The 12,730-nt window shown below is 38.9% G+C and overlaps 1 protein-coding gene across 7 annotated transcripts in view; it reads right to left on the bottom strand.

Moving 5' to 3' along the window:
• KLHL32 (kelch like family member 32) overlaps positions 1-12,730 on the bottom strand; it is a 246,291-nt gene that overhangs the window by 121,852 nt on the left and 111,709 nt on the right. The window lies entirely within an intron of this gene.

Raw genomic sequence — 12,730 nt, 5'->3', positions numbered from 1 at the left:
CCTGGGAATATGTCACAATTGCAAATTCTTCCGTACCTCCCCAGATCTAAATGAATTAGAAACTTTCAGGGTGAGGTCCAGCAACTAGTGTTGTAACAAGGTCCCTGGTGGTTCTGATGCACAAGGGAAGCCTAACAAACACTGGTGTGGTCAACTCACTCTACCCCTTCCCCCCTTTCTCCTCAAGCCTCCACCTGCTCCTTTCTCTCCTTACCCTAACCCCATGATCTTCCAAAGGTTCCCAACACCAAATCTACCAAGCCACCTATCATATTTGTATCAGCACATTTGGTTTTACTCAACATTCCATTTGTGCACTAGATCTCAACCCCTTCTGCCAGCAATTGGCCCCTCTTGTTCCCACAGCATTATCTGTTCTCTTTTTACTGATGATAATTCCCATCAGCATACAAATATGCCTTTATGGCTTTTATTTCAAGAAATAAAAATCCCCTCCCTTGACCCTACAGCTCCCTCCATGCCCCCTTCATAGCAAAGTTCTTCAGGAAAGTTGTCTATATAAAACACCACTATTTGCTCTACTCTGTTCTCTCTTGAAACCACTTCTGTTGAGTTTTGTCCCAATGTTCCCCTAAAAATGTTCTCATTCTCATCAAGGTCACCAAGGATTTCCCAATCCAAGAGGCGTTTCTCAATACTTATTATTTATCAATTTTTTTAGAGAGACAGCATGTGCTCACAGGTGCGCACAAGCAGGAAAGGGGCAGAGAGAGAGAGAGAGGGAAAGAGAATCTGAAGCAGGCTCCACGTCCAGTGCAGAGACCGATTCAGGGCTCAATCTCATGACTCTGAGATCATGACCTGAGGTGAAATCAAGAGTTGGACGGACTCTTAACTGAGCCACCCAGGCACCCTACCATTTCTCAACATTTAATCTTACTCAAGTCAGCAGCAGTTAGCAAAGCTGCTCTCTCTCCTGCTGGAACAATTTCTTCCTTTGCCTCTGTGACAGCACTCGTTCTCTGTTTCTTCTACTTCATTAACTATCCCCTCTCCATCTCCTTTCCACCTGTTAAGCTTTGGGGACATCCACAATCAGTCTCCAGACCTCTTCTTCCCTCTCTCCACTCATTCCATGGATGATCTCATGTAATCCCATGACTTTAAAACTATCTGTACACTCATTACACTCACATTTTTTTTTTCCTCTAGCCCCAACCTCACCCTTGAACTCCAGACTGTGATATCCAACTGCCTATTTCCACTTGGATATCTAATGGGGAGCTCAAACTGAAGGTACCCCAAACTTATCTCTTGATCCTCTCTACCAACAACCAAACCTGCTCCTATCCCAATCCTACCATCTCAGCAAACAGAAACTCTTGGTTACTGAGGCTATAAACCCAATCAATTCCTGACTCCTCTTACTTTCCTCACACCTCACATCTGATCATCAGCCACTCCTATTGGCTCTATCTTCCAAATAGTTCCAGAATCCAGCCACCACTTAATACTACCACCATTGTTATCACTCTTGTCCAATCCACGGTCTTCCGAGATTTACTAGAATAGCCTCCTAACTGGTCAAACTTCTTTCCCCTTTGCCCCCTTGCACCGTTTTTAAAATATCAATCAAATTGACCCTTTAAAGATATGACTGAAATTATGTCGCTCCCTTATGCAGAACTCTCCAATGACTTTTTATCTCATTGGAAAAAAAGCCAATCTTCACTGTAACGTAAATGTTTCTGTGAATACCCTGAGCACCTGTGTGTCTACAACTAGTTGCTGTTTTCTCTGCCTGGGTCACTCTTCTTCAAGATACCAGTATGGCTCACTCATTCATGACCTCAGACCTCTGTTCAGATATCATCTTACCTGAGAGGACTTCTGTGGCCATTCTAGGTGAAAGAGTACCTTGCTCCCTATCACCCTCATTCCTTATCTCCTTCCTTTGCTTTATCCTTCCTAGTAATTACCCCCTCTCGACATCATATGTATTTATTTATTTGATTATTTTATGTTTCTCCACCCACAGGATATAAGATCCAGGAGAGCAGGGACTTGCTCTATTTTGTACCCCCAGCACTGAGAACAATGCCCAGCACATAGCTTTCCATATTGATAAACTTATTTCCATAAATTATTGATGAATTAATTTATCTCTCGATATATTTTTAAATTCAGAATTAATTCCATTGATTAGTAAAATGTAAGAAAAGGGGATTATAAATTACATTCTGTACTAAAAAAGTGAAAAAGTTAAGCACACATGGCAAAAATATCCATGCTCATCTTGTTCTCAAAATTCTTTATAGCTCCTTTGCCATCTAGTCAGAAGGAGAAGCCTGAATTTCTCCAGCTCCTCGAGGAGACAGGCTTTGACTGACATTCAGGAAATTATCGCAGCTCCCATCACAGAAGCAAGGATGTAGTATATTCTTGCAGAAGAGGCATGGCCTAAGGCGCAGAATGGGGAATAGATGGATTAGAAAGGTTAGTCTTAGCCTTTAAATCCTGTCAGCTGTGCTTATTTCACACGACTGGCATGCATGATAACCTTCAAGGCTCAGCAATGCCAAACATAAAGACAGATATCACAGACAGACAAGATGAATATTCCATAGCATGTGTAACATGTCCAGCGGGCTCACTTCGAGAAACCCTCACAGGAGGCACCCAGACCGGGATTGTTTTTGCCTTTGTTTCTCAGTTTTTGTTCTGTGCGTTGTTTTTTTGTTTTTTCTTCTTCTCTTATTATAAGTTTTCCTAGAAGATGCCTTAGTGCAGAAAATCCCTAACTGTGTTTAAAGGACACAGTTTGGAAAAAAACAGAAACAAAACAAAAATCAAACCCCTACCAGGAAAGCTGGGTCACACCTATGGGAACAGGATGCGCATTGGCAAGCCTCACTTGCACTGAAGTCTTTCAAATTCAGCTTTGTTATCTTTGGTGACTGGTTGTTCTAATATATTTTTCCAGAGAATTTGTGTTTGGGCAGGAGTACAAACAAAGGTTTAATCTCCTCATGATTTACAGTATGATGAACATGCCTATCAGCTTCTAGAAGAACTGGCCGAAAACAGCCTTCTGCAGAAGGAAGCGATCTCAAACACACCCATTTGCAGAAGACAACTAAGGCAGCTAAGTTTAAGTGCTGCAAAGCATATGCTGGTTACACTTAGGCCTTTCAGAATCATGTACCCATCAACATCTGGTCTGGTACTCAAAGCAGGACAGGCAGGGGGCAAGGGTCACTCGAGGACCGCCTATAGGAAGGGGGGTGTCCCCTGAGAGTTCAGAGCATTAAGTGGTGGAGTGGCAGCTAATGGTAGTGGCTTGACACCTCCAGTCACTCATCAAATTGGAGGAGTTTAGCTCAGACAGAGGTATCAACAGGGGACAACTCAAATGTCTGAATAACCAAAGACATCAAGAAATGTATCAAGGATGCATAAAGCCAAGTGGTCCAGAAGGCAGTGGGGGAAGGTACAAACCATTAAAGCTGCCAAACTGGATTGGCATTTCCTCTTCCGTCAGTGACATTCACGTGCCTGGGTGGAAGCAGAGCTGGGACTTCTTCAGACCGGACTAAGAAGTTTTGATGCAATCTTAGGTGGGGTGTGAGTACCTCTTGTTCACAGGGCCATCTGGATGGAATATTTTCTCCCTGCCATCCACTCACCTCTGACCTCTAGATGGCAGAATACAGGAAGCTGAACTTGAAAGGGGGAGCTGAACAGTGCTTGCTGGGGACATGACAATCTCATTATGGAACCTCTCCTGCAGTTTGTGGCAAGCTAGGTTATGTGAACTAAGGTCCACATCTGACGCCTACCCCAAATTCTGAGACTCCGCATGAGTTCCCTAAGAACTCGCCAGTTATGGCCAGGGTGACGCTGGGTGGTCTGACAAACTTTAAGTAGACATAAAAGCCACAAAGTGGCTAGAAGGTGGTGGTCTCTAAAGATACCACTGTGAGTTATTACATCAGAATTCAGTCATGAGGTTGGTCCAATTGCCCAGTGGAAGGAGGCACTCTTGAGTACGCAATCCAAATGTGTCCTCTGGACACCAATCTAAGCAGGGCTGGTAGTGGAGAGCTGAACTGGCACAATCTCTAACAAAGCCCTTCCAACCTGGAATGAGGCAGGGGCTTCTGTTCCCAGCAATACCTTCAAGCAGGACATGGGGCCAAAAGACTCCTGAAAGAGGAGAATGGAGCCTGAGGTGAGATTCTGCACAGGACATGATGAGATGGGTCATCTCTGTCAGCCCAGACTCACCCGCTGGGCTCTGGGAGGGTGGGGTAGGGCTGACATAGCACACAGACCCCAAGGTGTCCCTGAATTTCCTTCTTCAGCTTCTTCTCCCACATCACCAAGCATCCACCCTCTTAACTCTGGCTCGGTGTTCTTCTTTTTCTTCTCTTTATTTTCTCTCCCACTTTCACCTTGCTTCTTGGATTAGCTACTGGCAGGACTGCCTTTAATAGCCATGGCAAGTCTCAGTGCAACCTTTTTTTCTGCCTTATGAACAGATGTATTGGCATCTTCAGAAAATTTTGTATCTCAGTTCTTCGAAGTTATATTCTTCATTTCTTGCTTTAGGAGACTTTTAAATAACTTACTTCTAGATTTACTGATAGAGTAGCCTGAAGAGCCGAACACATTAAAGCCAGACAAGGTCTCTACGAAACATATAACTGTGCACACAGCAGCATAAGCATTTTTGCAAGCATCCAAACAATTGCAAATTAGATGGTCTTAATACTATTTACAAGGATAAGGGAGCACATTTTTCTCTTTTTTATGCTTTGTCTCTTTTGGATTTTTTTTTCTATGTAGTATAGAGAAATGGTAAATTATTATGATTTTGAATATCTAAACCATCAAGTAAATTGAATACAACAGTGCAGATAACTTTCAAGTGATCAAATATTTAAGACGCATAAATGAAATCCTTTGCATAAAGCTTTTCAAAAGACTTCTTATAGACAGAATAAGATCTAGCTATGTGAAATTGCCATCAATTTAGGTTTTGTTTCAAAGCCGTTAGACTAAGGATTTTTTATCCACCAGGTGGCGCCTATGTTTAAAGCAAAATTATTTTCTAAATTGCTCACATATTGCACGTCTGTAATTGACACCCTAAGTTTATTTTTAGAAACGAACAAAATAATTCAAGGAAGGATAATAAAACATATGAATTCTACTTTCTATATGTCTCTATTATTTGGGTAATTGTTCATAAATTTTTGCTGCTGTGCTCGATCTGAACAATACTAATTAGAATTCAGCAGATCTCCACAAATTAGGTCCCAATTTACGGATACAGTTCAAACTTTTTGTCCTTGTATTTGGAAACTATCATGATGTGGCCACAACCTTCTTTTAAAAATGTATTTCCACTGATGCAGCCTATGGTCCCTTGACTACAGCCAACAGCCCACTGCTCTCCACACTGAGGCAGCACTTTTTTCTCCACCTCGAATGCCCTCCTAACTTCTTCAGTCTCCCTATTTCAAAATTCTACTCATTCAAGATTCTAAGTTCATTTCCTATACAAAGTTTGCAAGGTCTTCCTCCACCCCAGCCTCCAGCTGGGATTAATCTCCTGGGACTCCAAACTACCAGAGATGTATACTGGTGTATAGTGAACTAAGTCCATGGCTCTAGGTCACACTGCCTGACTTCAAAGCCTGGCTTCTACACTTGCTGGCAGAATGAGATCAGGAAAACTACTCAATTTTGTGTGCCTCAGTGTCCTCCTCTATACATGAAAATAAATATTAATATATAATAAATATATATATAATAATATATAATACATATATATAATAAATATAAATATACCCAAAGATTGTTTTAAGGACTGAGAAAATGCATGTGTATCATTATAACTGTGTGTGGCTGTGTGTCAACAAAAGGGCTCAAAACCAGTATGTGACTTACATTTCTCATAAAATGGATTAAGCAGCTTGGAGTACCACCAAGCCAGACTACTTGTATTCTATTTGGCCAATCGTAGGCCATAGTTTCAGGTTCACAAAATGGCTACTATACCTCCAGGCATTGCATTTGCAGTCAAAGCATAAAGAAAAGAGAGGGCAAAAACAAAAACCAAGTGCCAGTTGAGTCTGTCATTATTTACCGGGAAACAACAGATCTCCTACAAACTCGGCTACATAGACTTCCATTTCCATTTCATTTGTCAGGACGAGGTCATGCGGCTACCCATAGTGGAAAAGAACCTGGGAAATAGGACTCTTTATGGTTATACGCACTATTGTTCCAAATCAAATTGGAATTCTCTAGAAAGAAAAAAAGGAAATGGATATCATACAGGCAACCAGAGCACAGGTCATGGCTCTTAGCACAGTATCTATTTATGGTTAATCTGCGATAAATGTTAGCTATTGTCTGTTTCCTTTGCATGTAACTAAGTGTTTTAGCCCTGAGTGAGTTATGTGTGTATACCTTAGTTTCACCTATCCTATTTCATGTTTGTTGCTATTGAACATGCTAGAAGAGCAGTCTAGATTTACTTATTAAAGGAATTCTCAGGCTTAAACAATACATTTCCTGAGGAAAATGTTAAAAAATGTCAAACACCTCTATGGAGGATCCTGGTCAGATGCTAATCCTTAATAAGGATTACCTAATTGAAGGAATTAAATAAAAGGGCACAACAGACATTTCAACTAACAGTTGTAATCATATGTTTAAGTAAAGGTAACCTATGGGTTGGGTGAGGTATATAATGAATTTGTGATTTGATTATTAAGTCTTTACGTTACAAATTTTGTCAGGTGGCTTTCCTCCAAATATACCAGTACACTTATACAAATTTCTAAAGGATCTCAATATTAAACTTTTAAAAATACTAATTTATCTTCAATTTATAGAAAAAAAAAAAGAATCCATGTATTCTTTTCCATGTATTGGAATACAAAAAGAGAGAAAACAAAGTTGATTTTCACGATATTTTTCAAGAATGTTAAAAGCCACAAAGGTAAAATAATAATAAAAATATCCTAGTAAAAAAAGAAAAGTGTGGAAATTGCTTTGAGATTCTACAATTTTTCTTCCTAAGTTTATACATCCTCATCTGGTTAATTTGAAATTTCTAAGGTTACAGGCAGGTTACAGAAGCACGCCCTTCTCCAGGATGCTGAGAAGAAACCTAAGAATAAATAAGGACACTAAGACTCCACTGCCAGGAAAACTGCATGCTGCCTTGCCTGCAAAAATTTCACTTAGGACCATTAATGCAATTTAGAGGATGTTCCTGTCTATAGATGTTGCTGCTGGGACTAGTTCTTCCTTTCCTATTTTAGGACATGCCACAGGATGACGGATGAAATACTCCAGCTAGGTGCTCCAGGAGAGAGAGAAGAAAAAAATCAAAAGGAATTATGAAGCTGTGGTGTAATTAATGCTACAATAGGGGTAGGCACAGAGGGCTGTAGGAGTACTTGGCTGAAGACAATTCATTTCACCGAACTTGTGAAATAATTCTTCATATGAAAAAACTTGGTTCTTTTATATTGTATGAACAACCCCCACCCCCTTCTTTTGGCTCCTTCTCCATTAGCATGATCCTGGCATTTCAAAGCTCGGAGATCAATAGGTCTGTCAGACAGTCATTTCCAACATCGTTTTCTTCATTATGTTTAAATTAATAAAATATATTATTTAACAAAATGTAAAGTTAAATTATACATACTTGCATTACCTAGAAAAATATAGCCCAATTATTTGAAAAAGCAGAACAAATTTTTGATAGTTTCTAAGAGAAATAAGCAGTCCCAGCTATTAAATATAATGAAACATGAAAGTCATTACAGGTTATAAGAAAAGCCGAATTAATTATTAAGACTTACTTTTATAACCAGTGCTCTTTCAAGTGTGATGAACATGGGAGGGTTCATCCCACAGAGCTTTATTAGTGAAGCTGGGCTTCTCCACACAGAGCTAGTTTCTTACAATGCTAATATGACCAAACAAGAAAAAAACATTACTAAAAAATGCTGACATCCGAAGATGGAAGGGCTCTGCAAGAATGAATAGGGCTAATTCCAATGTTCACTTATAGTTGGCTACTACTTTGTCACTGCTAGGTACTCAAGCACAAATAAAAACAAAGAACCCGAGGAGATGATTATGCTATGGGGTAATTCATGCCAAAACAGTGGTGGCCACAGTATGCTAAAAGAGCTCTTCACTGTGAATGCCTCATTTCATAGAAAAATATTTCTATTTTGCACATGAAAAATATCATTCATATCCAGTTTCATTTGGGAAATCCCTTGTATTTGCTTTATGAAGAATGGAGGTAAACTATGGCTGTAGGGTCCACTGTAGGAATGTGGGCAAGTCATTAACAGGTTTGTTTTTAGCACTGTTGTACAAAAAATGGGAGATGACTACCACTTACTTGCATAAAGTCTTCATAAGGATAAAATGAGATAACCCAAGTAAAATTCTTAGAATAATGCCTGGTATTTTTTATTCAATTCCATAAAAAAAATAAATCTACTTCACAAATAATTATCCCCTATTGCCAGTTTGTACACTGCCTACCATGTACCGGGTACCTTGTGAGGTAATTTCATAGGTTTTCTTTCCTTCTTACACCCTTTCCCACTCATCGCTCCTGCAAGGTAAATACCATGCCCACATGCCAAATGAAGAAACTGAGGGCAGAGAAATTCACCCATTCAAGTAGCAAACCTTTTCTGAGTGTTTACAATATTCCAGGCACCTTTCTAGGAACTGTGGATATGATTATAAACAAGACAAACAAGTTCCCTTGTTGCATGGTGCTCATAGTCTAGGTTTTGGCCATCGGGGTAGACTGCAGGGCTACCGATTGGCAAGAGAAAACCAAGGGGAGAAAGGTTTGGAGGAAGGATCACCAGTTTCATTTTGGGATATGTTAAGTTTGTAATGCCTATTAGTCATCCAAATGGAGATATCGAAATACGGAAAGATACGAGTCTAGTTGACAAGCTACAAGCCCCATACCAAATTTTCCAATCACATATTTTTGTATGACCTATGAGCTAAAAATAGTTTAAGAAAAACTTTTCTACTTGCATTTTTCAAAATTTAGTTTTATTTTTTCTCATAAAATTTCTTTTTGAGAGCACTTTCAAATTCACAACAAATTGAGCAGAAAGTACACAAAGTCTCTTATACCTCCTGCCCCCAACACATGCATAATCATTATCAACATCTCCCACCAGAGTGATACAGTAGTTACAACTGATTAACCTACATTAATACATTCTCATCACCCGAAGTCCACAGCTTACATTATGTTCACTCCAGATGTTAGGTTTGGATAAATGTATAATGACATGTAACCACCATTATAGTATCAAAGTTTTTTTACTGCCCTAAAAATACTCTGTACTCCACCCTATTCCTCCCTTCCCACCCCCCAGCCCCTGAAAACCACTGATCTTTTTACTCCATAGTTTTTCCTTTTTCAGGATGTCATATGCAGTTGACCTTTGAACAACAGGTGTTTGAACTGCATAGGTCCACTTATATGTGGAATTTTTTTGATAAATATAGTATAGTATTATAATGTATACTCTCATGATTTGCTTAATAGCATTCTTTTCTCTATTATCACTTTATTGTAATATTATAGTATAAAATACATATATAGAATTTGTGTTTATACTATGGGAAAGGCTTCTGGTCAACATTAGGCTATTGGTAGTTATGTTTTGTGGAAGTGAAAAGTTCTACATGATTGTCAACTGCATGAGGAAGGAGACGGTGCCCGTAACCTTCACTTTATTCAAGGGTCAACTGCAATTGGCCTCCCAAAGTATGCAACCTTTTCAGATTCGCTATTTTCAGTTACTAATATGTATTTAAGTTTCCTCTATGTCTTTTCATGGCTTGATAGCTCATTTTTTCTTAGCACTGGATCATATTCCATTGTCTGGATTTACTATAGTTTATCTATTGACCTGCTGATGGACACCTTGCTTGCTTCCAGCTTTTGGCAATTAAGAATAAAGCTGCTGTAAACATCCATGTGCAGGATTTTGTGTGGACGTTAAGTTTTCAACTCCTTTGGGTAAATACCAAGAAGTGTGATTGCTGGATTGTATGGTAAGAACATGTTTAGTTTTGTAATGTTCTCCCAGTTTGTGGCTCGTATTGCCATTCTCTTGACATTGACTTTTGCAGTATAGTTTTTAATGTTAATGAAGTTAAATTTATCCATTCTTTCCTTCATGGGTCATGTCTCTGGTGCTATATCTAAAAAGTCATTACTACACCCTAAGTTATCTGAGTGTCTCCTGTTATCTTCTAGCAGTTTTACAGTTTCGCATTTTACATTTAGGGTTGGTGATTCATTGTGAATTACCTTTGGTGAAGAATGTAAAGTCTTTGTCTAGATTCATTTTTTTTTTTCTTTTTGCATGTGGATGTCTAATTGTTCCATCACCATTTGTTTAAAAGACTATCTTTGATCCGTTATATTATCTTTCTTTCTTTGTCAAAGACCAGTTGACCACACTTATGTGAGTCTACTTCTGGGTTCTCTATTCTGTTCTATTGATCTGTGTGGCTATTCTTTCACCACTACCACACTGTCTTGATTACAGTAGCTTTAGAGTAACTCTTGAAGTCAGGTAATGCCAGTCTTCCAACTTTGTTCTTCTGCTTCAATATTTTGTTAGTCATTCTTGGTCTTTTGCCTCTCCGTATAAACTTTGGAATCACTTTGTTGATACCCACAAGATAACTCGCTAGGATTATGATTACAGTGAATCTATAGGTCAAATTAGGAAATTGGGAAGAACTGACATCTTAACAACAGGAGTCTTCCTACTCATGAACATCAGCATGAACATGAACACAGAATATCTCTCCATTTGGTTCTTTTGATTTCTTCTGTCAGAGTTTTATAATTTTCCTCATATAGATTTTGTTCATATTTTGTTAGATTTATTTCTAGGTATTTCAGTTTTGGGGTTACTAATATCTAAGAATGGTTTTAACTTTTTAAAATAGTCGGGAAAAAACAAAAGTTTGATACTGCCATACCTCAGAGGTACTGTATATTCACACCACAATAAAGCAAATATTGCAATAAAACAAGCCAAATGAATTTTTTGATTTTCCAGTGCATATAAAAGTTATGTTCACAACATACTGTGGTCTGTTAAGCGTGTAGTAGCATTATGTCTAAAAAACAATGTACATACCTTACTTTAAAAATAGTTTACTGTTGGGGTTCCTAGGTGGCTCCTGACTTCAGCTCCTGAAGCTCCTGAAGCTTCTCACTTCAGCTCAGGTCATGATCTCACAGTTCATGAGTTCAAGCCCCACATTGGGCTCTGTGCGGACAGCTCAGAGACTGGAGCCTGCTTTGGATTCTGTATCTCCCTCTCTCTCTGCCCCTCCCCCACTCCCACTCTGTCTCTCTCTCAAAAATAAACATTAAACACTTTTTTAATATAGTATCACCAAAATCCACACCCGAAAAACAAATAATCCAATGAAGAAATGGGCAGAAGACATAGACACTTATCCATAGAAGACATCCAGATGGCCAACAGACACATGAAATGATGCTCAACATCACTCATCATCAGGGAAATACAAATCAAAGCCACACAGAGATACCACCTCACACCGGTCAGAGTGGCTAAAATGAATAAATCAGGAAACTATGGATGCTGGCGAGGATGTGAAGAAATGGGAACCCTCTTGCACTGTTGGTAGGAATGCAAACTGGTGCAGCCGCTCTAAAAAACAGTGTGGTGGTTCCTCAAAAAGTTAAAAATAGAACTACTCTATGACCCAGCAATAGCAATGCTAGGAATTTATCCAAAGGATAAAGGACTGCTGATTCGTAGGGGCACATGCACCCCAATGTCTACAGCAGCGCTTTCAAAAACTGCCAAATTATAGAAAAAGCCTAAATGTCCATCAACTGATGAATAGATAAAGAATATGTGGTTTATACATACAATGGAATACTACTTGGCAATGAGAAAGGATAAAATCATGCCATTTGCAGCAACATGGATGGAACTGAAGGGTATTATGCTAAGTGAAATAAGTCAGTCAGAGAAAGATATCATATGTTTTCACTCATATGTGGATCTTAAGAAACTTAACAGAACATCAGGGGGGAAGGGAAAGGGGGAAAAAAAGTTACAAACAGAGAGGCGGGGAGGCAAACCATAAGAGACTCGTAAATACAGAGAACAAACTGAGGGTTGATGGGGTTGGGGGGAGAGGGGAAAGTGGGTGATGGGCATTGAGGAGGGCACTTGTTGGGATGAGCACTGGGTGTTGTATGTAAGCCAATATGACAATACATTATATTAAAAATAATAATATATAATAAATAAAAAGTAAAAAAAATAATATTTAATCTGAAAAAATTTTTAATTTTTTTTAAAATAAAAAAAATAAATAAAAATACTGTTAAAAAATGCTAACCATTGTCTGAGGTCTCGGCAAGTCATAATCTTTTTTTCTGGTGAAGGTCTTACCTTGATGTTTATGGCTGATGACCACTTAGGGTGGTGGTTGCTAAAGGCTGGTGTGGCTATGGCAATTTCTTATAATAAGACAAAGTTTGCTACATCAATGGACTCTTCGTTTCATGAATGATTTTTCTGTAGCATCTGATGCTGCTTGATAGCATTTTACCCCCAGCAGAATTTCTTTCAAAATTGGAGTCAATCCTCTCAAATGTTGCCATAGCTTTATCAACTAAGTG

This window comes from Puma concolor, chromosome B2 (assembly GCF_028749965.1).
Source record: "Puma concolor isolate L17-30 chromosome B2, mPumCon1.1.hap2, whole genome shotgun sequence".
NCBI lineage: Eukaryota > Metazoa > Chordata > Mammalia > Carnivora > Felidae > Puma > Puma concolor.
Note: the sequence above shows the minus strand (reverse complement) of the source record. Positions and strands in the feature narration are given on the sequence as shown.